The following is a 22,888-nucleotide window of genomic DNA, read 5'->3' as shown; positions in this document are numbered from 1 at the left end:
AAGCCTGCCTTTTTGTTAAACACAGCCACAGGTTTTCATTGTGCACCATTACAAACGGTGCCTTTGCAACTGTGTTCTAACGTCCAATGACATCATTGGTTGATAATGAGGATGTTGGGCACCTGCACAGCATCCTTTTTTGCCTCTCCCCTGCCTCGCTCTGTCAGCACTGTGTTCACATTAGCTGAGTGAGGGAGATAAACCTTGGAATACTATTTAGTACCAATGTGCAAAGGAGTATTTGCTTTGGCAGAATAAAACACCTCCAACATTTGTGGATGTTGCTGCGTTTTGTAAAACTTTTAGTTTAGTTTTTTTACATTTTAGAATGAGTAGTTTTGAAGTTCTCCTTAGAAACTAAAACATTCAAGTCTTTCATAGTGTGTAGTCTGCTTCTGAAAAATGATGTCCCACAGATGTGCAGAAAAAGATTTCTTTATGTTCTTAATGGTGTGTCTGTATAAATGAATTTTTGTTTGTAATTTCTGTAATGTTTTGCCACTGTAAGATCCTTTATTACATTTTATGCATTGGATAAAGGTACACAACATTACTGGGAGGTACAGCGGTGTGATCCTCTGATATTGATATCCTTTTGTGTGTGACACTTTTTAAAGAATTGATTTGGCTGCACAGTTTGCAGCGTTTTTTTTTTTTTTTTTTTGTGCAGGGCCTGGTTCTTTTATTTGTGACTTCATAATAAGAATGAAGTTTGCTGCTGATTTGTTGATGTGTGAGGTTGAATGGTTACCGACAGCCTGCATAGGGGGTTGTTGGAGTATTTCTTTCAGCGTTTCATCCTCGGTTATGATGTGTTGCAAATCTTTGACTATCTTTCTTATCCATTCTAGTGCTGGATTTTATGTGGTTATTAGAGGTAGATGATTTTTTTTTTTTTTGCTTTGTATTGTAGGAGATTTTCTCTTTTATGCTTTTGTCCTTGTAACCTTTCTTATGTTAGGAATCTGCTAGTATTCGGAGATGTTTATTTGTGTCTGAGCATATTCAGTGGTATCTTATGGCCTGGCTGTGAGTAGTAGCTGGATTTGTAGAGATAGTTGCATCTGTCAGTGGGCTCCCTGTATATTGAGGTGTGCAGCTTGTCATCCCTGAAGGATACTGTGATGTCTAGGAAATTGATATGTTTGCTTGAATAGTATAATTTTAGTTTGATTGATGTGTGAAATTTGTTGATTGAGTAAATTTTTTTTAGATTTTCTTCACCTTCTGTTTTTTTTTTCTTCAATATGTAAACTTGTTTTTCGTTCATTTTTGCGGAATTACAATTATTTCATTTATTAATACGTTTATAATGACATTTCTGGTACAGTCATGGCAAACAGGACAAATCACAAAATGAATTTCACATATATTATATACAGTAATATAACACTAGTTGGTTTAAAATCTACAATTGTGCAACAATAATTTTTTTCCCCTCTTGTGAGGTTCCCAGAATTGACATGTTAAAATCGTATCTCTGTACAGGTTTTAGCTTGCAAGATGGAGGGCGTGAGAATGGATTGTGATCATGCTAATCCATACGCTTGCATCCCATTCAAACGACAAGTCTTTCTGCTGTAGTGGCTAACGGGACATGTTTTCTCATTCACAGATTCTTGTGAATGAATGATGTGGCAGTGTGGGTAGAACCCTGCACAGCACACTGTTTTCAAAATGTGACAGTGGGTGCAGGGAAAGGAACCCCCATGCACTGTGAGGGAGGGGGGACTGCGGAACAGGGGGAAGCTCTGGAGCATGTTACACTGTAAACATGGGTGTAATCAGGGCAGCCATCAGGTGGGGACAGCCCATACACATGTAGGGGGCCCGGGCATTCCGAGGGGCCCAGCCACCCAGGCCCCAATGAACAAGACAGAGTTGTTGCTGCTGTAGTAACTAACAATTGCTAAAGCATGGAGGATGCAGAGTAAGCCGATGCAGCTGAAGGGATGCCTCTTTGCTGAAAATGTGAGGCTGTCTCTTTGCTGGATTGGGATATCTCTTTGCTGAATATATGAGGCTGTCTCTTTACTGGATTGGGATGTGTCTTTGTTGAATATATGAGTGTAACGCTCCTGCGTTTTTAGTATAGGCTGGATTTGCAGCTGCAAAATCTCCACTCAGTAGTCATGTAGAGATGTGTTGAATACCAGATCCAACTCTCCAGGACTCATCACCGTGGGCCTGTCAGCTTCAACATACAGATATATACACACTCAATGAGATGTTCCTGGAGTGATAGTATGTATATGATAGTATGAAGGTGATGTGCTGAAGGGACAGGTGTGAACAGTGACAAGGATGGTAATCACTTGATAGGGTTTGTATAGGAGAGTTCAAGATGGTATTAGGAATGCAGATAGGTTAGTATCGAGTATGCTAACAGGTGGTGAGGACAGCAGATGACAAATACAGGATAGACTAACCCAGTGCAAGGATAGATAGTAGTAGACAGGAGAGCCAGCAATCTATGCAGCAGTGCAGATGATAGATGGTAGTAGGCTGAAGAGCTAGCAATCTATGTAACAGTGCAGATGATAGGATAGTATAGATAGGTAGTAACAGTCCTTAATGTGCATAGGTAGATAGTGCAATAAGGTTATGGAGGGTTCCCCTGCAGGGTACTTTTCACTTGTAATGTTAGTAGTTTTAGAGAGGTCCAGTAGATGAGGAATGATCCGGTAGCGAGATACAGGGATCAGTAGCGAGGTTCCGGTCTGCTCCAGGCAAAGGGAATGGCTGGAGGTTCCGATCGAGAGACAGGCTTGAAAGCATGTGGGTAGCAAGGCAGGTTGAACGAACAATGTGAGTGAGACCGCCGGCGGTTGAAATAGCCGCTCTGCGGCGCTCAGCAGTGACATCATCGTTCTTAAAGGTATATGCGTACCACCTGAAGAGAAAGGTGGGACGCATTACAGAGGAAAGTGGTGATTAAGTGGTGATTAAGGGTACCGGAGGTACCCTTACAATGAGGCCATCACTTTACTGGATTGCAATGTCTCTTTACTGAATATATGAGGCTGTCTCTTTGTTGGATTAAGATGTCTCTTTGCTGTATATATGAGGCTGTCTCTTTACTGGATTGGAATGTCTCTTTGCTGAATATATGGGGATGTCTCTTTGATGGATTGGATTCATTTTCATTCATTAAGTTGTAAGAGTTTTAAAATAGAAGTGGGTGCACTGAAGGACTCGGTGGGATGGCCAGTGGGCAGATTTGGTGGGACGGCCAGAGGGCGGGCCCCGCAAAATGTTGGTGGTCAGGCCCAGAGGGGCCAAGGCCTAAAGCTGTGTAAGGAGCCCCAAAATTTCTGATGGCTGCCCTGGGTGTAATGTGTAACATGCTCCAGTTGGTGAATTTTTCACTTTACACAGGTAGCTCTCTAGTGTGCCATAACCATGAACTAGGAGAGAATCTTCAAGCAAAACCGATACGAATGCCACAAAATTGTGCAAGGCCAGAAACCGTTTAATAATTTGCAAAGTGCACAGGAAAATCCAGCCTATTTCAGGGGTATAAACCGGAATCCTTCACAGGGCTTGATGCTTCAAACTGAAGAGAATCAGTATTTTTTTGTTTGTCCAGATTCTGCCATTGGTTGAAAGCCTCAAGCCAGGATGAAGGGGGAACATTTGAACCCCCAAATTGGTATTTGTGAAGCTTTGAGGTGCCCTCATTTCTTTTATTTGAATCAGTAAAGAGCTGACAGGGGGTATACATAAAATTTCCACTTTAGATTTATGTCCTTATGTTCTCAAGCTTTGGCTGGCAATTTGTAACTAAACTGCTTCTATTACCAACGTTTTGTGTTTAGTCATATGGAATGTGGCAAAAGTAACGCTGGGCATGCAGTCAGTTGATGTTGCAGCATAGTGGAAAATATCTTGTAATGCATCAGTTAGGGCTCATTAACACCCAGCAGACCTTTGCAATGCATCAACAACTGCACCAAAACAAACCAAGAATTGGAAATGTAAAATGTTTCCAGTGCAGCAGACTGCAATGCATGGTAGTGAGTTACTGTGCATTGTGATTTGATGCAAAGCATGTGTGTGTTGGTGGTGCATTACCATTAAAAATAAATGGCACCACAATGTGCTAACGTGTATGGTATTTATTCACCGCAACGCATAGGCTCTACGTATCTCTGTAAAAAAGAATATTTTTTTGCACTATGCACATCCCATCAAGAACAGTAGTGTCAGCAACATCTGGTGCTTGGGTTTTGCTCAGAGAAGAGGCTTAGCTTTGGCAGTATGTGGTCACTTTTACTCTGTAGTATTTCCTACCCTCAAGTAGAATTTTTTCTGTATCGTTCAGTAGCTAACACCGTAAAAGAATGCTGAGCGTTTAGAACTTCTCTCAGCTATATAATTCAGAGTAGGTCTCTTTTGGGGAGATTTCCCTGCTTATGATGCAGAATGGGACAGGATGCTTTTAGATAGGTAGAATATGACTAGAACCGCTCATATTTTTATTGCTTTGTTTCCATTGGGAAGATTAAACCTATTCCCTATACTGGTTACTGGTGTCACAGGGACATGAAGTGAAATCTCTCTAAAGGAGACATAGTGTTGGCAATAAAAGCATTACAAAAGATCCAAGCTCTCCAAATGTTATCCTAAACTGGCCTTTCACTATAAAATTTTGAGTTTAAGTCTAGCAAAGGTGAAAACCCAATCGCTGAGGGCCTATTCACATGCCCAGGGCCCAGTTACAAGACAAGGTAAAAATCCTTATTCCAAAGAGGCCAATGCAAAACAGTGCCGCGTGCATTGCACATGGTTGCAGACTGACTGTGGTTCCCCCCTAATAAATTGAATGGGTCATTTTTGGTGGCTGTACTGGCCGCCGAACGCAATAGAGAGTTTATCTTTGTTGCGTCAGCAAAGCAAAGCATCCCAGCTGCGGCATGTGTATGGCACTGAGCAGCTGCGTGCCCTTGTTTTGGTTAGCAGGGTGTTGCTAAAAACCACTCGGCTTCCTGCTTTTACCACCTCCGGCTTCCCATGTGAATGAACTTTTAATGTTCTGTTAGCCCACTCAGATGGTTTGACAAGTATACATCATGTGCCACATTGAACATGTTGGCACTAAGGGGAACAGGGAAGAAAAAGCATTAGAACTTTTTGGAATTTTTTTTTTTTTGTGATTATTTCTAGGAAATCAAAACTGCTGCCTTATGGCTACAGAAAAAGTGTGCTTTTGCATTTCTGGAAAATGACTTTTATGCAATTGTAAATCCTGATATTGATTTGTCTATTCTTCCTAAATTTTAGATTTGGGTCAGCTCTTTTTTTTCTTTTTAACCAATGGTTAAATCAGCATGTCTGTATTACACTTTGGAAGAGGATAGATATATATATATATTGTGGGGATTAGCTCGGTGGCGGGTATGGATGACCCCTTGGGGGGGGTGCGTTTACACAGGGAGATAGCCGAGAAGTGGTTGCAAACAACAGTTTGGTTTATTCTTGCAACTTTCTTCACACAAGTGCAAGCCTCAAAAACATCAAAATAAAAATAAAACACAAAATAAATCCTTGCCACTGTGGGCGGCTACCTTCTCACATACAGGAACCTACCTACGGAGTCTGTCTCCAACCTACTGTTGGGCAAACTTTGCTGATCCTACAGCAGACACTCAATAGTCCATTTATTATCTCTTCACATAGAACACAATCCTTTGTTTGTCTCTTCACATAGCAAACAGTGCATTTATTTCTTTTCACATAGAAACGATCCAAGTCCTCACCTTGAGTAGTCTTCACACTTGCTACCCTCCTCAGCGCACATCGCTTCAGGAGGTCTTCCCCATGCTCACACAGCTTCAGGGGGCATCCCTTCTCCCATGCCCACACAGCGTCGGGAGGCACACATCTGACTGTCCTCCTCTCCTCAAACGGTGTCAGGAGGCAGCAATCATTAGACTTCCTTTGGACAAATTATAGAGGTCTTAACTTCCTCATTCCGAACAGCTGAAGGCCTTTCAACTTCCTTAAGCCGTCCTGGCTACCTCTGCAGCCGACACCCTATAGTAATTGGTTAATTTTCTAAACCAGGTGGAAATGTATCTCCTGTCTGTGACTACATCCACAGATTTACCTGACTTTCTTTCACAATATATATATATATATATATATATATATATATATATATACATATATATATATATATATATATATATATATATATATATATATACACATATATATATATATATATATATATTTTTTTTTTTTTTGTAAAATGTGCTCATTATGTTCAGGATAACAGGTGAAACCTTTGTGTTAGTCAGCACAGATACTTTAGGTCATGGCACTTTAATTTTTGGGAGATTTATTTTGCATATGCCAACTTCAGTTTCTATTCCTAAATCATTATCCATCCTGTCTGCCTGTTGCTGGTGTGATGCCACCTTCTTTAAAAAAATAAATAAATAAATGATAAAATTAAAAGATTTCTGCCTTTTTTTTCTGTTGACCTCCCTGCCTGGAACATTTTTTTCTAATAAGCCATGATGTACTCTGCGAAGAGTCTGTTCATTTTCCAAAACCTCAATCTCTCTGTCCAGTCCAAAATGACTTGCTGCGGTAGTGTTGAAACCCATAAAAGGAAAATAATGTATAAGCCTCAAACCTGTATATATGTTTAAATCATCTGCTGATGGCTGTCTAAAACTGTAGATGCATGGCTGCTTTTATGTCCATGCTGTTTTACCTAAGAAGATACTATATATTAATGTATAGTTATCTCCTTTTAACAAATAACTAATGTCACATACTGTGCTCATTCTTTTTAGAAAAAAACCTACAGCTTCTACCAGCTAGTACTTTTTTTTTTTTAGACGTAAATCTGGTAACAAACATTACTTTTCAGACAGTCCTAATGAAGAATACCTTCCAAAATATGTAAGTTGGCTGTGTGATATCAGCATCTTGTTCTTCAGCAGAAACTAAAACATGAAGCAGACTTCTTTATCTATATTGGTCATCTTGTACCAGCATCGAAGCACACAAAAAAAAGGGCTGTAGTAATAATCAAAGGCGTTTTTTCCCCAAGTTTTGTGTTTTTTATGTGACACTGACCAAATTGGCAAGTGAAAACAAATTCAGTTTAACTATTATTGGTAAAAATTCAGCAGATTAATAATAGCAAAGGAGAGAAAGGTAAGAAGGAGTTAATTAGAAGTGAATACATTTAACTAAGGGTCAATAGGGTATTAAATAACTATATATATATCCTATTTGCAAGGTTTCTTTTTTTAAGGGCATGAAACCCAATGCATTTCTTTTATTTGGTCTTTTTTGAACCAATAAATATACCATTGAAACTATTTTATCTATGTGATAATGAAAAATAATATCTGTTGATCTTGCTGGAAATCATGTGAGCTGATACATTCCAGTGCTCTCTGCCTGTGCTAAATGTGCTCTCTGCCTGTGCTTACTTTTAGTAACTACATTGTTCTCTAAGGCAGGCTTTTTTTAACCAGGGTGCCCAGGCACCCTGATGTGCCTTGAGATTCATTGAGGGGTGCCTTGGAAAAATTCCTAAGAATTGCCCAAAAATGTATATAAAAAGAGAGAGAAAAGCGCTCTAAGTGCAGACAATATTTATTGAAACAAAGGCATAGGCTATGGCAACTCACTAGAAGCCAGGATAAATGAGCTGTATCGATTCAAAAGAAGTAAGATGCTCCTCTGAGGGGTGGCATCCATCCACACATGAGGCAGTCCATGGATAATCGTCCGCCACAGGAAGGAAGGACGCCGGCTAACTCCAGCAGCGGTCAGCGTCCGGAACAGCAGCTACGATGTGCGGGTGAAGGATGTTATGCGGCCACGTCACCAGGGAATGTTAGGTATGCACGGCATGCACGACGCGTTTCTGAGCATGCGCCAGGTCCCGTACGGACTCGCGCGCTCTTTCTTCAGGTGCTCAAAGCACTAATAGTGCTTTGAGACACTAATAGCCGGCGCCGCTAGAGGGACTGAGGAGAGAGAGCAGGAGACTGGCCGGCCGGGCATGCGCACAGCTCAATCAGCCGACACCGCTAGAAGGACAGAGGGAGCTTGAGATGTCTCCTTGGTAACCTGCTGGCCGCGCATGCGCACAAGCACAGGCGGCGCCGCTAGAAGCAGAGGGAGCGTGAGATGTCTCCTTGGAGACCGGCCGGCTGCGCATGCGCTAAGAGGGTGCCGTGCCGGAGGATGTTTTTACTTGACAGTGACACAGAGGTGGCAGGCAGCCGCGGGCCGCATGAAAAGGCCTGGCGGGCCAGAATCGGCCCGCGGGCCTTGCGTTTGCCACCTGTGTCATATGCAGTTCAAAGGTAACCTTTTTTTAAATGAATGAAATAGTAAATACAATGTAGTGATACATTGTATTTACTTAAAGAGTAGCTTTAGGTCCCCCCCCCCCAAAAAAAAAAAAAAACATAAAGACACTTACCTGTCCAGGGATTCAGCGATGTCCTTAGCCAAATGATTCTTCAATCGGCTTACGGTGCAGGCACCGGCATAGCAAGTAAGGGAAACAGGAAGTGAAGCCTTGCCGCTTCACAGCTAGTTTCCTACTGCCCATAGTCTTCTAGGACCTGTGATCTGTCGCAGAAGACTGCGTGGGAAGGAGGGGGGCCGAAATTCCAGCTCAGGTCGCCGCTGCGTTTTGAACCAGAAGTGGGACCTGTCAAAACCAGGCACCTGCTCCCCCCTCCCACCCAAAAAGTGCCAAATATGGCAGTGGAGGGGGGAGGATGCAAAAAAAGCAGAGCTTCTTCTTTTGAGTGGAGCTCCACTTAATGACACTGCCTATCAGCAGGTGTCATTTTTAATCGCAGCCAAGAAGTAGATATGAGGCACTGAACTTTCATCATGAAGCTTTAATCTATCAGGGGCTATTGGTTGGGTTTTTATCACTTAATTCACCAGCAGCTCTACCACAAAAGGGGGCGCAATGGCCTCCCAAATTGGGAAACTCATGTGAAATCGATAAGCAGAACACCAGATATTATTATTTAAGGTCCATATTAATTTATTGGAGTCTATTTTTTAATCTTCTCATTGTGAAATTGATATCAACATTAAATGATTATTGACCTTTAAGATGACCTTCTAGCACTTATTTTTTTCAACTTTCGTTTTACACAGTAGCAGCCACTTTGACAGACACTCCGCTCCTGCTATGTAATACATAGCCAGTCCAGGCCGTTATTTTTTGACAGCTGAGACTTGCTGGTAATTGAGTCAGGGAGTGGCAGCAGGCGGATAGCAGTACTTTTGTCTAGGGTGTACTGTATCTTCTATGTCCAAGGTCATAGATATTTAAAAAAAAAAAAAAAAAAAAATATATATATATATATATATATATATATATATATATTTTAATATTTACAGATACTTTGCAATATTAAAGCTCTGTATTGCTACATCTCAAATCAGCGGTGTACACTAAAGAGCGGCAATAGGTATATTTATTTTTCAGTTGTTTTTCCCCTTATTAAAGTGTCTGTTATTAAACTGTTAAAGTAAATGTGATTGTCTGACTACCCAGATCCTGGATACAGGCTGTTAATACCATAGATTGTGTGGCTGGTTTTCCTGAAGCTGTTAATCATTACAGGACAAGTGAAAGAACACTATTCTTCCATACAAGAATGGAAATCTGCAGGTTACAATGGATGCATCACATGATACATGATATACATGATACATTTTTCAAAAGCATGTCATAGTACTGTGTGTTTTCCCCCTGTATATAGTGATGTCTTCTTACTTTCCAATGAAAAAAGAAGTTCCTGCAGCAGTAATGGTTGTGCTTAAAGTAAATGGCCCATAATAACCAATATGAATTTATCACTCAATCGTGGCATCTCTAGTGCTAACTAGTCCCAAAGCTGCAACTGCCTGCTGACCCTTTTTTTTTTTCGGTTTTGGCACTACAGTGACATTTTCACTGTGGCATCCGACTTGTGCCTGCCTGTTGAACCTCAGATACTGCAGGAAATCAGAGCTGAGGGAGGCTCTACTAAGCTCCTCCTAAGCTCTAGTGCAGTGGTGTCAAACTCAACAGCATTATGGTTGCCTCCCAGAGCATCCCACCCCCTTATATCAGATGTAAAGAGCCCCCTTAATATCAGAAGTCAAGATCCCCCCCCCCCCAACAAGCCCTTACATCACAGTAGTGCACCCCCTACCCTGTGCTGCTTCTGGGAAGCAGAAAGTTCAGGGAGGAAGACCAGAGGAGGGCTGGAGTCAGCTGCATGGTGAGACCAATAGAGGAGGAGATGAGGAGGTGCTGCGGCTACTTGGATAAATGCAGGATCTGTAGGAGGAGATTTGTCCTCCTCTCTGCTGCTGACTGCTGAGACAAGGTTGGGTGGCGATGAGGGGGGTGCCACAGCTACAGGAGAGGTGTAAAGGCCACATGAAATGACCTGGTGGGCCGAATTCGGCCTGCGGGCCTTGTGTTTGACACATGTGCTCTAGTGTAACACAACCAAGGAGGGGACTTCCCCTCACTAAGAACTGGTGAGTGGACTTTAGGCGAGATGTGTACTGAGGGGGGGGGGGGGGTTTAGAGGGACAGACTGTACTGGGGGGATTTGGGGGGGGGGTGGAGATCTGTACTAGTAGAGGGTGGTAATGTTTAATGTTTGTACACTGGCCTGTGTTTTACTCTTGAGCAGGGCTTTTTTTCAGCGGGAACGCAGGTCCGGCACCTCCAGCACTGAATGTATGAATTAGCAAGGGGGTGCTGGGGTGATCTTAGGTGTCTACTGATGCTGACTACTGGGGATCTATTGTAGCTGAAGAGGATTATTTTTACAGGGGGGGGGGGAATCTATTTTTGCCTGTCTATTGGTACTGGCGGGGGGGGGGGGGGGAGAACTATTGTTGCCAGGGGTGGGTGTAATGTTGCTGGGGTTAGTTGTTGCTGGGAGAGATCTACTGTTGAGGGAAGGCTCTAGTGTTGCTGGCTGCCAGAGGGGCTATTGATGCTGGCTGTAGGGGGGATCTGTTGTTGCCGGGGGGGTCTACTGTTGTGCTGGGGGTATTTTGTTGTAGGTGGACCATTGTCATTGGGGTGATATATTGTTGCCGAGGGTCTATTGTGGTTGCTGGCTGCAGAGGATCTATTTTAAGATATGCCCGGAGCTTGGAGGAAATGATAAGCATAGGGCATACATGACAGGGTAGAAGGAAAACCAGGGAGTAAGGGGGGGGGGGATTAAATTAGTTGTTGGGATATGAGAGGTCAGGACTTTTACTTTATTGGCCGAGCAGATGAGGTGATGGGGAGGAGCAGGAGAGAAAGTAGTTGGAGGGGAGGAGTGAATGGGGCTTCACTTGCAGACTGGAGATCATAGGAGAAACGTCTGTCTGGCCATCTCCTGTGTTTTGGGCCTATTGAGAGAGAGAGAGAACAAGTGAGTGAGTTGGAGTTGCTATTAAATCAGCCAGGGCCTGCCACCACACGGGCTCAAAAGTCTGGGACTCCGGTGCACCTTAGCCCAGAGGACCCTCCAAGCCCACCTGCTAAGCAATTGCTTCCAACTGCAGGTGGTGGTCCTGGAAGGAATCTCCATCCAACGCAGAGCTCACAGGAGAGAGAAGCTCACCATGTTGCAGCCACGGTCCCCTCATCTGTAGTCCGGTCCCAGGTGCGTGCAGCTGACCCTGCTGGCGATGAGCCGGTCAGCCTGTAAGCTCAGTGGGGGAGGGGGGGAAGAGTCTGCACAGCGGGCGCTGGCCTGTCTTTGGGTGTGGCCGGCGGCCCTCATGCTGCGGGAGAACAGCGGCATGGGATATCCAACTCCTCGGCTGGGGAGCCTGGCAGTCGAAGGGGGGAACGTCTCAAGGTCGGGGCCTGTGCAGGCTGCCAGAGAAGCGACCAAAATGGAGGAGAGGGTGGCGGCGCCGGCTGATGACATAATCAGAGGGAGACAGAGCCACTGTGGACAGTTTTTAAGCCCTCAGGGTACCCCAAGACAGGAGAGGCACATGCAGTGTCGAGGTTGGCAGGGGACATTAGCTCCACGGACAGGCAGAGGTCCACCCTGAGGGGGAAGTCAGCAGCTCTGAAGACAGGGAGCTGGAGATGGAGGCAGCGGGGGCATCCAGAATGACAGCTGGCTTGGCTTCCTGCCCAGTGCAGCCTGGTGAGCATACGGTTTCTGATTTGTCTTGTTTTTCTTCTTTTGTGTTGGGGGGCTGGGGCTGGAGACCAAGGGACCCTAGAGCAGGTGGCAGGTTCAGGTCAGGCTGGTAGGGGCCTCTGGTGTGGTCTGCAGGACTTGCTTGCATTTTTATTAAAGTTGGCAGGTATCACCAAGTCTTTTGTGTTGGGTCAGGCGCTTAAGGGTTACCGGAGGGGAAGGCATAGTTGTGATTCTAGGCGACCGGTTTCCTTTTCAGTACTTCGTTCAGTGCTGGACCATTTTCCTATGGTTCCTTCATCACCTTATGAGGGGACTTTATTTTGGGACGTTTTTTGGTGGCCTTTTTTGGTGTTTTCAGGATTAGCGAGCTGGTCTCCTGGCCCATCCAGGAGAGTTCTGGGGGAAATGTTGGTGGGGGATGCTATAGGTTCTGCCTCATCGGTAAAGCTCTGGATTAGGCAATCCAAGACTGACCTGAGAGGAAAGGGAGTGCAGGTTGACTTGTTTAGCACTCAGATTTGTCCGGTCTTAGTAATGGAACAATTTCTGCATGTGCGGCCCAGAGAGGAGGGTGCCTTGATCATCCACTCAGATGGTTAATTTCTGTCCAAGTTTCAATTCCTTGCGGTTTTCCGTAAGTGTTTATCGGAGGCGGGGTTGGTTGCTGGAAACTGTTCCTCCCATTCTTTCCACATAAGGGCAGCCACCAAGGCGTCACGGTGGGGTCTTAATAAGGAATGGTGAAACTAATAGGCAGGTGGGAGTCCAAGAGATACAAAATATATGTGCGGCCTCACCTGCTGTAGTCTATCAGTAATGGGTGGTATGTTTCCTCCTGTCGGTTTTTCCTGTCGTGCTTTGTATTATTTAGGTTGTTTGTTGCCAGAACTTCCGGTACAGTTGGTGCATGGTCATCTTTATGTCTTTACAGATTTTCCCCAGAGTCTCATCTGGATTCTGGGGCACTCTTATTTGTTCTGGGGGGCAAAGAGGACATTGTTAGATGGATTGGGGTGCGAGGGATACTCTGGCAGAGGGTCTTACTTGAGGTTGCCCTGCTGGACAGACCGCTGGATGTTTTGGTCCTACATGCTGGTGGGAATGACTTAGGCCTACGTTTCATGAGGGAACTCATTAACGATGTGAAACTGGACTTCCTGTGACTTAGGTCTTCCTTCCCTGACACAAATAAAATATGGTCAGATATGGTGGTCCGCAGTCCATAGAGAGGGGCCAGGTCGGTGGAGAAGTTGAATATTGCCTGGTTAAAGGTGAATAAAGAAACATTACATGTATATAGGCGCATAAGTCATACCATTAGCCAGAGTCCATATGGATAAACTACCACTGCGTAGGGAATGGAGGAGGGAGAGAGTCCACTGATTAGGGCAGCCTTCAAGAAACCGAAGCCAGGGGTTCCACAGGGCTACAGACAAAAAACAAAAGCAGAGGCACCTCTAAGTGTAGACTGTAGACATATTTATTGAACAGAAAATTATGCACTCACATCTGAATACATGTTGATAAGATAAAAACCCATTCCGATGGTCCGAGATGAGCTGTGGGATGGATGTGATCGTCCGGTCTGTGTAGCCGTCCAACTGGGGTAGAGACCTCTTCGCTAATAGCCGGCAAGGCAGCGGAGCAGGAAGGAGAGGCTCGCAGTCCATCAGTGGGAACAAGGCTTGGTACACCGTCGGATGCCGATGGCGTCTTCGCTAATAGCCGGCAAGGCAGCGGAGCAGGAAGGAGAGGCTCGCAGTCCAACAGTGGGAACGAGGCTTGGTACACCGTCGGATGCCGATGACGTCATGACGTCTTCGCTAATAGCCGGCAAGGCAGCGGAGCAGGAAGGAGAGGCTCGCAGTCCGTCAGTGGGAACGAGACTCGGTACACCGTCGGATGCCGATGACGTCATGACGTCATCGGCATCCGACAGTGTACCAAGCCTCGGTCCCACTGACGGACTGCGAGCCTCTCCTTCCTGCTCCGCTGCCTTGCCGGCTATTAGCGAAGAGGTCTCTACCCCAGTAGGACGGCTACACAGACCGAACGATCACATCCATCCCACAGCTCATCTCGGACCATCGGAATGGGTTTTTATCTTATCAACATGTATTCAGATGTGAGTGCATAATTTTCTGTTCAATAAATATGTCTACAGTCTACACTTAGAGGCGCCTCTGCTTTTGTTTTTTTTTGTTTTTTTAAAGGTGAATAAGAAGGTGGGCAGATTCATTGCTATGAATGGTGGATTAGTGGTTAGGCATGTGGAGCTGGAGACAGACACATGGTTGTACCAGAAAGGGGATGGAGTGCATCTCAATGCAGTGGGTATTGACCTGTGGGCCTTGGGATTAAAGGATGGTATCCAGAGGGTATTCTGGGTGTGGCGGCGGGCACAAGTGTAAGGTTTCACACTTGTGCCACTGTGGCTGTTGGGGTCCTTGACGAGGGTCCAAAACATGGTGTTGAACAATAAAATGGTGGGACCCATCTCAGGTGAGGAGTCCTGTGTTTGGTCTGGTTTAGTCTAGACTAACCAGGTAGTGTTAGATGGTAGGGGTCTGTGGTCTGGTATTAGTCCTCGAGGTGGCGTTTTGGCTGCTGGGGACAGAACCTAACTTAATGGTACCATAGACTCCAAAGTTGTGGGAGATGGTATTGGCAAGGATCTGCAACCATTCTTTTATCTGTATTGTTTAAGGTTTTTCTGTTATTTATGGTTTTGTTTAATAAAAAGCCGAACCGGCCATTTAATCCCAATGCTGAGTTAGTGTTGTCATTTAAAGGTAAAAGGGGTGGTGTTGGTTTCTGATCCAAGTAATATGGTTAAACAGGTGGAATCTGAACTACCTTAGTCATGGCTTTTATTATTATTCACAAATTCCATACAAAATACTTGGAATCAAAAAACAATACCTAGTTCTGTATTTTCTATAATGGTCAATACTGGGAGGGGGTGGGACCAACAATGCTAGGAGGTAGGTAGGGGCGAAGAAAAAAAGCCCTGCTCTAGAGCACTGTGCGTTACACACTTTTGACTTCCACACTAGATACACTGCATTTCATGATACAGACCACTGCACTCTGTACACTGGGCTGTATAAGATACGCCTGAACCCAGCATTTTGTAAGCTATATTGTTCATTCCATACTGCTGACCAAAGTATTATCTCAACAGTTGCTGGTTGCTAGGTAGTCCCTGACTATGTTAAAAAAGTTCTTCTTTAAAAGCAGAACGTCGCCTGAAAAAGAAAGCTCTACTGCCTATCCGTTTTTTAGGCGAACCTGATTGGACCCTCCAGTCTCCTCTATGGAGCAGCGAATGTCAACGGACATGTGTTCGTTGACCCCTGCCGACATCCAATCAGATCATATCCTGTCTGCTAAAAACAGATGGGGATCCCTTCCCCATCCATCTGGCAGATCGGATAGCAGATGGGTGTAAACAGACAGGCGGTCCGTTTACGTCTGACTGCCCATAGAGGAGAATGGGCAGTGTTCGCTTTGCATAAGCAGAGCGGACACGGACCAGCCATCCATCTGCTCAGCAGAGATCAGCATACAGATTCCCCGCTAAGCAGGCGGACTCCAACTGAGCCTGCCCCATGTATAAGGGGCTTAAATGAGATATCTGATATATTTGTAGCTTTGCTTAGCACCCTATTGTTCTGTGATATCTTTCATGGTGGGCTAGTACTATAGCCTTTACATAACAGGGTCAGCATGGCCACGCACCAAAAACCTAGGTACGACGCCTAAGAATGTTAGAACTTTAATAAATTGGTTTGTTAGAGGTGTGTATTTCACTTATAGGAAGGGGTACGATCAAGAGATTACTCTCAAACTATTTTTGATCGCTACTCTCAATAGTGGCTCTGTCTATATTGCAGGCAATATAGCTCTCAGATTAGTGGCTAGTAGCAAGTAGCATAGTGCAGCATAGGATTGATTTTGTGTCAAGTAAGAATGGGAGCAATAGGATGAGTTCCAGTAGCATTTGAGCAGGAAAAAAAACTTTTAGTGATATAACACTAATGTCTCCTTGATGTACTCCCATTTATATGCTGCAATATAGACAGAGCCATTATTGAGAGTAGAGATCAAAAATAGTTTGAGAGGAATCTTTTGATCATACCCCTTCCTATAAGTGAAATACACACATCTAAAAAATCAATTTAATAAAGTCCTAACATTCTTCTTAGGCGCCGTCCCTAGGTTTTTGGTGCATGGATATGCACTCCCTGTTAGAACTGATTGCTAATTACCAATAGGAGGGACAAGTCATTCAGATAAAAGAGACCATTGTGTAATTTATAGCCTATACATGCTTTGATTTTTCAGAAAATCACTTGATTCCTTGATGGTTGCTTGAATATCTAAACAGCGGCTGCATCTGATAGAGTGTACAAATAGATATTGAAGCTCCACACCACTGATAACATCCTGTCAACCCAGCTGCTGACAAGGCCTGTGCATGTAATTATACTGGAATAAATAACATCCAGTCCAGTTAACTTCTAGTTTATTCACATTGTTTTTAATCAAGCCCTTATAAAGGGGGTGTTTTTGGCCCCCAAAATGCATTGGTACATTTTGCATTGTCTCCCTGAATTTTATTGGTACAAAATTACGTCTGGCCCCACTAAAAGCCAAAGGGACTGAGGAGATCCTCTGGGGTGTAGAAGGTGCCTGTCCAAAAACCAGCTTATTTACATCAACATCAATACTTTTAACCTCTTGCCCACCGTGTTGTAGCCAAATGGCGGCTACAGCAAAGGTCACACATTTCCAGGAGGGCGTCTTTTGACGGCCACCCAGAACCCTGCCTCCCCAGGCATGCATCAGGAGCCCTCTGTTATTGCTGTGTCCTTTGAACATACCTGATCACAGATCGGGGTGAAGGGACAATCACAGTGGCCCTTTACCTTGTGATCAGTTGTGTCAAATCACAGCTGAACACAGTGTAAACAGGATTTGTCGGTTATCGGCAGTCCTCTCCTCCCGCTGACAGTGCGGGAGGAGAGCAGACCCGGTAAGCAGCAATCCACACAGGGGATATCCAGATTGATAATCAGGGCACTGATCATCAGTGCCACCTCATCAGCGCACATCGGTGAAGGAGAAAAATTACTTATTTACAAAAAATAATAATAATGATAGGTTTTCCTTGGTTTCCCTTAGTTTCTGTTATAATATTATACCAGAAACTAAAAAGGAAAACCTATCATTATTAATTTGTTTTATTTTAGATCTTTTTTCGTTTAGATAGCAAAAAATAAAAAACGCAGTCAGGATTAAACACCAAAAAAAGAAAGCTTTATCTGTTAAACAATTTCTTTTTCTTGGGTACAGTGTTGCATGAGTGCCCAATTGTCTTTCAAAGTGCAATAGCCCTGAAAATTGGCCTGGGCAGAAAGAGGGTGAAAGCACCCAATAGGCATGTGGTTCAGCTAGCAAAACCAATAAGATAACAGTAGTGATAATTTGTATCAAATGTTGTATAGGTCACGGTACTGCTTGCGGCTTCACAGCTGGATTCCCACTGTGCATGTACAAGCTGCTCTGCGCCCCTGTAAATGCTCCCGGGGCCTGTGACCCATAAAGCTGCGGGCAGGAAGGGGGGGCCAATGCTAGCTACATGCCCCCCCCCTCCAAATAGATACTCCAAAATATGGCTGGGGGGGGGGGAGTAGAGGAGGAGAAAAAGCAGAAATTCCCCTTTTGAGTGAAGTTCTGTTTTAACGTGACATAAAATAAAAACACTTCTAAATACCATTTTTCCCCCTTTTATATAAGTGATCATATTCTCTCTGTTCTCAGCTGCATAAGAGCTGGGAGTAGGAGAAGCAACAGTACACTGATCTTCCCAGTGAGGGGGTGTATCAGTACAAGTCTGATCATTTGAGGAGAGCAGGCTGGGTTCCCAGCACAGCTACAGAACTGACCATGGTGTGCTCTCCTACCTACTGTGGTCAGTCTTTTAAAATAGGAATGCAGGGGGACTGGCAGGAGCACCAGGGATTTCACACAAAGAAAGCAATGCAAAGAGAACAGAATACCTTTCCATACAAGTACATGGTACAGCAGGCACATATCAGGAACATGAAATGTTGGGGGTAGCAAACACTTTAACTCGAATTTCCTATTAACTAGTTTTCCATTAACAGCAATAAAACCAACTGTTTTTTGGCATGATTGCATTCATATTAAGATAAGATGCTTCAGTTCTAAAATATTGTGTCAACTGCTATAGATTGAACTGTTAAGGGACAGTACTAAAGAATGGGTTAGCTATTTTCATTTGTATTGAAAAGCAATTTGGTGTAGTCATGATCATGATAAGCCTGCTCCTATCTTGTCTTTCCATATGCTACTCATGTGACACATAGAACTGCCACCACCTTCCAAAGTTATGTTACAAGTTCTTATGTTTTGGTTTAGTTTTAAAATCTTTCATCAGATGCTTAAACATTGGGTACAGTCTGACTTCTTTTGGTAATGAAGCAATGCTTTCTTCACCTTCACACAGCTGTAGTGTGCAGTGACTTGAACCATGTGGAAATATTGTGATGTATTTTAGCAAAGCATATTACAAGAGAGGAAAATAAATGTCTAGGACTTGGACAAAGCGAAAAAGACTATAAGATGCATATTGTCTTTCTGCCTTGGCATCAAATTGACTTTGCTTTAATAAATAGACTCGTGATACCACTGTTGTTGGCACGTTAGTGGCAGGGAATTAGTTAACTTGCTGTCCCCAGCAAGACTCTAAGATCTGAATAGTTTGGTTACCATGGAAGGAAGGAAAGCAGCTTAGGAAGAGGGGCAGTCAGGAGTGTTTCTTTGTTTAAACCTATTCTTTCGCTCCCCTTTTCTGTATATTGTTCTCACAACTCGTTCTTTTCACATTTAGCAGGCCTTTTCTCTTGGCTTGTTGTACTCCAAACCAAACACTCTCAACACTCACTACCAACAGTAGGAAACAATTTTTTCAGCTATCTTTTCCAATTTTATGGGAAGTCCCAAAAATGTAATTCAAAGACATGCATTTTCTGGTATACTTTTGTATCGGATGTACCGTCTTACTGCTAAACAAAGGAGGAAATAAGAAGGGATTTCAAATCCTTGTAACACTAGACTGGCTGTGTGGACACTGTCAAGCCACAGAGGTAAGTACAGTGGGGACAAGTGTGTACGATTCAAATTTTTTTCCAAAAAGGTGAACTTGCGCTTTAAAGGACAAATTCACCTTCGGGATCATTTTTAGGGTGGAACATGTAACAGGTTCCCACTCCTGCAGCCTCTTGCTGATCCCCCATCCCCCTCTATCATTGTGACAGCGGGCCGGGGATCTTCTGCCGCTTGCTTTGGGCACTGGTACGCAGTCATGTTTGAACAGGAAGAGGCCATCCCCAAACTGTTCCCACAAAGTTGGGAGCATGAAATTGTCCAAAATGTCTTGGTATGCTGATGCCGTAAGTGTTCCCTACACTGGAACTAAGAAACCAAGCCCAACCCCTGAAAAACAACCTGACACCATAATCACCTCTCCACCAACTGATTTGGACCAGTGCATAAAGCAAGGTCCTTAAAGACATGGATAAGTGAGTTTGGGGTGGAGGAGCTGGACTGGCCTGCACAGTCCTGACCTCAACCCAATAGAACACCTTTGGGGTAAATTAGAGCGGAGACTTCGAGCCAGTCCTCCTTGTCCAAATCAGTGCCTGACCTCACAAATGTGCTTCTGGAAGAATGGTCAAACATTCCCATATACACACTTCTGAACCTTGTGGACAGCCTTCCCAGAAGAGTTGAAGCTGTTATAGTTGCAAAGGGTGGTCCAACTCAATATTGGACCCTATAGACTAAGACTGGGATGCCATTAAAGTGCATAGGCAGGTGTCCCAATACTTTTGGTAATATAGTGTATCTATACAGGTGCATCTCAGAAAATTAGAACATCATCAAAAAGTTCATTGATTTCCGTAATTCAATTCAAAAGTGAAACTCATATTTTATATAGATGCGTTACACACAGTGATATATTTCAAGCATTTCTTTCTTTTAATTTTGATGATTATGGCATACAGCTAGTGAAAACCCAAAAGTCTTTATCTCAGAAAATTACATAAGTTTTTTTTTTTTTAAAAGCAGAAATGTTGGCTTACTGAAAGAATGCCCATGTACAGTATAGTATGCACTCAATACTTGGTAGGGGGTCCTTTTGCATGAATTACTGCATCAATGCGGTGTGGCATGGCATCGGTTAGACTGTGGAACTGCTGAGGTGTTATGGAAACCCAGGTTTCTTTGATAGTGGCTTTCAGGTTATCTGCTTTGTTGGGTCTGGTGTCACATCTTCATCTTGACAATACCCAGCAGATTCTCTATGGTGTTTAAGTCAGGCGAGTTTGCTGGTCAATCAAGCACAGTGATACCATAATCATTAAATCAGGTATTGGTACTTTTGTACCAAGTCCTGCACTGAAAAGTGAATTTATCCTTTAAAGTCGATGTGACAGTTTAAACCCGTGGTGTAAAAGGAAAAAAAAAAAAATTGGCCATTGGAATTAGGTCGAATGGCTGGCCCATTAAGATCTTCTTTCCTGACTCTTTCCCGCCCCGCTGTCAGCTGACGTCACAGAGCTGGTCCAGGCTCGGGCAAGATCGGGACCATATCAGTGCATCTGATTACATACAAAAAACGTAAAGCGGAACTAAACCCGCTTATCCTTTCCAACCAAAGAAGCTGCCATCTTACCCTCTGTTTGATTTGTAACTGCCATGGTGCCCTGCTATTGTCAACACGATTTCTTGTTCACAGTTTGACCACTTCTGCTCTGTGGCTCGAGTATCTCCTCTGCAGGTATTATTTACCTAAAAATGTTGTGGACCCTGCTAGACTTGGCCTCCCTATCTCAGAACACATGGGTAACGTGTTGTCAGGTTTGGGATGAGTGGGTGCCTTCATCGCTTGGTGCATTCTCATTTTCTTCTCACTAGGACAGACTTTAGATTAATTGCTTGTACTTCCTCTACCTGTGAGAAAAGGATGTAGTCTGTTTGAAGGGTACTCTGGTCTGGTGTTTTAGTTTAACGCCTTTAGTTGAGAAGAAGGTACTAAGGTATTCCCTATCCTGCTTGTTTTTAATAAGGTTGGAAATGTATGCCAAATTCGTTGTAGATCTTGATCAATGTTCTCTTTATATTGCCATCTGTTTCTTTTTCTTCCGAGTTGGAGTCTCTCTTATTTAGAGTCATGTTACCTGGAGAGTTTTTTGGCGCCTTTGGGATTGTTGAACTTGTTGCTAATGTACAGTTGGCAGCATCAGAGCAAAGGACATGCTGCTACCAGCCTTCTTTGTCTCCATCCTATTGTGCTCATTAAAAAACTGACAGGTCCTGTAAAGGAAAGTGGATGGCCCCCCCTTTTTGTCGTGTACATGTGGCTTCCAAGTGTTCACCTGTTTGACCCCCCCACCCTTACCTGTTTTTCTAGTATATGCCAATTCCTCAGAAAATAGCAAATTCCTGGTTTTGAGGGTATTTGTTCTCTTTTCAGGCTGGGGCTAATCCTCATGGAGTTCTCAGCAGACTTTTTTGCATCTGCAAAATTGGATGTTTTTTTTGGATGTCACATTTCAGTGTGTGGGTTTTGTCTTATTCCCCCCCCCCCCCCCCAGCATTGATTTGGACAATTTGCAATGCTTTTGTTTACTGGGCCTCACATTGTTCTGAAATCTGTAGCTAGTGGAAAAATCTGGAGATTTTTCTCCAATATCATGGACACAGTTTGAGGCCTGAGATAAACCCTCTTATCTTTTTCAGCAAAGGAAGCTGCCATTGTTCCCACCGATTTGCAACTGCCATGGTGCTGCACATCAGCCATTTAATGGTTTGACAGCCTAGTTAAGAGCTCAACTAAATGTGACAGCATTCCCAGCATGCCTGGAATATAACTTTTTTGAAACTGTAAAATCGAAGGCTTTAGTTCCGCTTTAACATTGCTCACAGTTGTGCAGTTTTCACGTGTTAATACTTTGGTCCGATATTGTATCTTGTTTAATCTGGACCTGTCGTATATGAGGTTCAGGTTTGGAATGTTTTAGACGAACAGTGTGTGTCCAGGTTTTCAAAGTTTGTGCAGAATCGGTGATATCATGATTTGTCACAGGAACTTGAAGGGTGATAACAGAATTTAGTTGAAACCCAACAAGGTTCATTTGCATGACATTGACTTTATCTTTCTTTCACCTCGAACTTTAATCTGATGTCTAATAGGTTCTAGCTAAGAGGGGGGGGGGGGGGGTCTCTCGTCAGTAAATCACTGACTTGTGTGTGGAGGTCGGACCAAGTCAGAAATGAACATTGATTTAATTGGTAATGCGCTCAAGTTTAAGTTTGGGTCAGTCTAATGCCTGTCTGGCACTGATGGTATTGACAGGCCTCTTAGACTATGTCAGGTTATTGTTATTGTTTACGTAGGCTCACAGTAGAACTGTGACTGGCACAGGTTATTTGTTATATTTGGAAAGATGTGGTCTTGCCCTTTTCCAGACTGATAGAAGCATGGCTATACAGTGGGTGTTGATCTAACAGAGGGAGGTTAAGTGGCTCCATCAGGAGAAAAAGACTACCCTGAGGCATCCCACTGACCTGAGGAAATTCAGCCATTTTAACTGTTAATTCACCTGGGAAACTCAATAAAATGGTAG

The sequence above is a fragment of the Pelophylax lessonae genome, assembly GCF_965119305.1.
Source record: "Pelophylax lessonae genome assembly, chromosome: 10".
Taxonomy (NCBI): domain Eukaryota; kingdom Metazoa; phylum Chordata; class Amphibia; order Anura; family Ranidae; genus Pelophylax; species Pelophylax lessonae.
The sequence above is the reverse complement of the archived record's forward strand: the minus strand, read 5'-3'. Positions refer to the sequence as shown.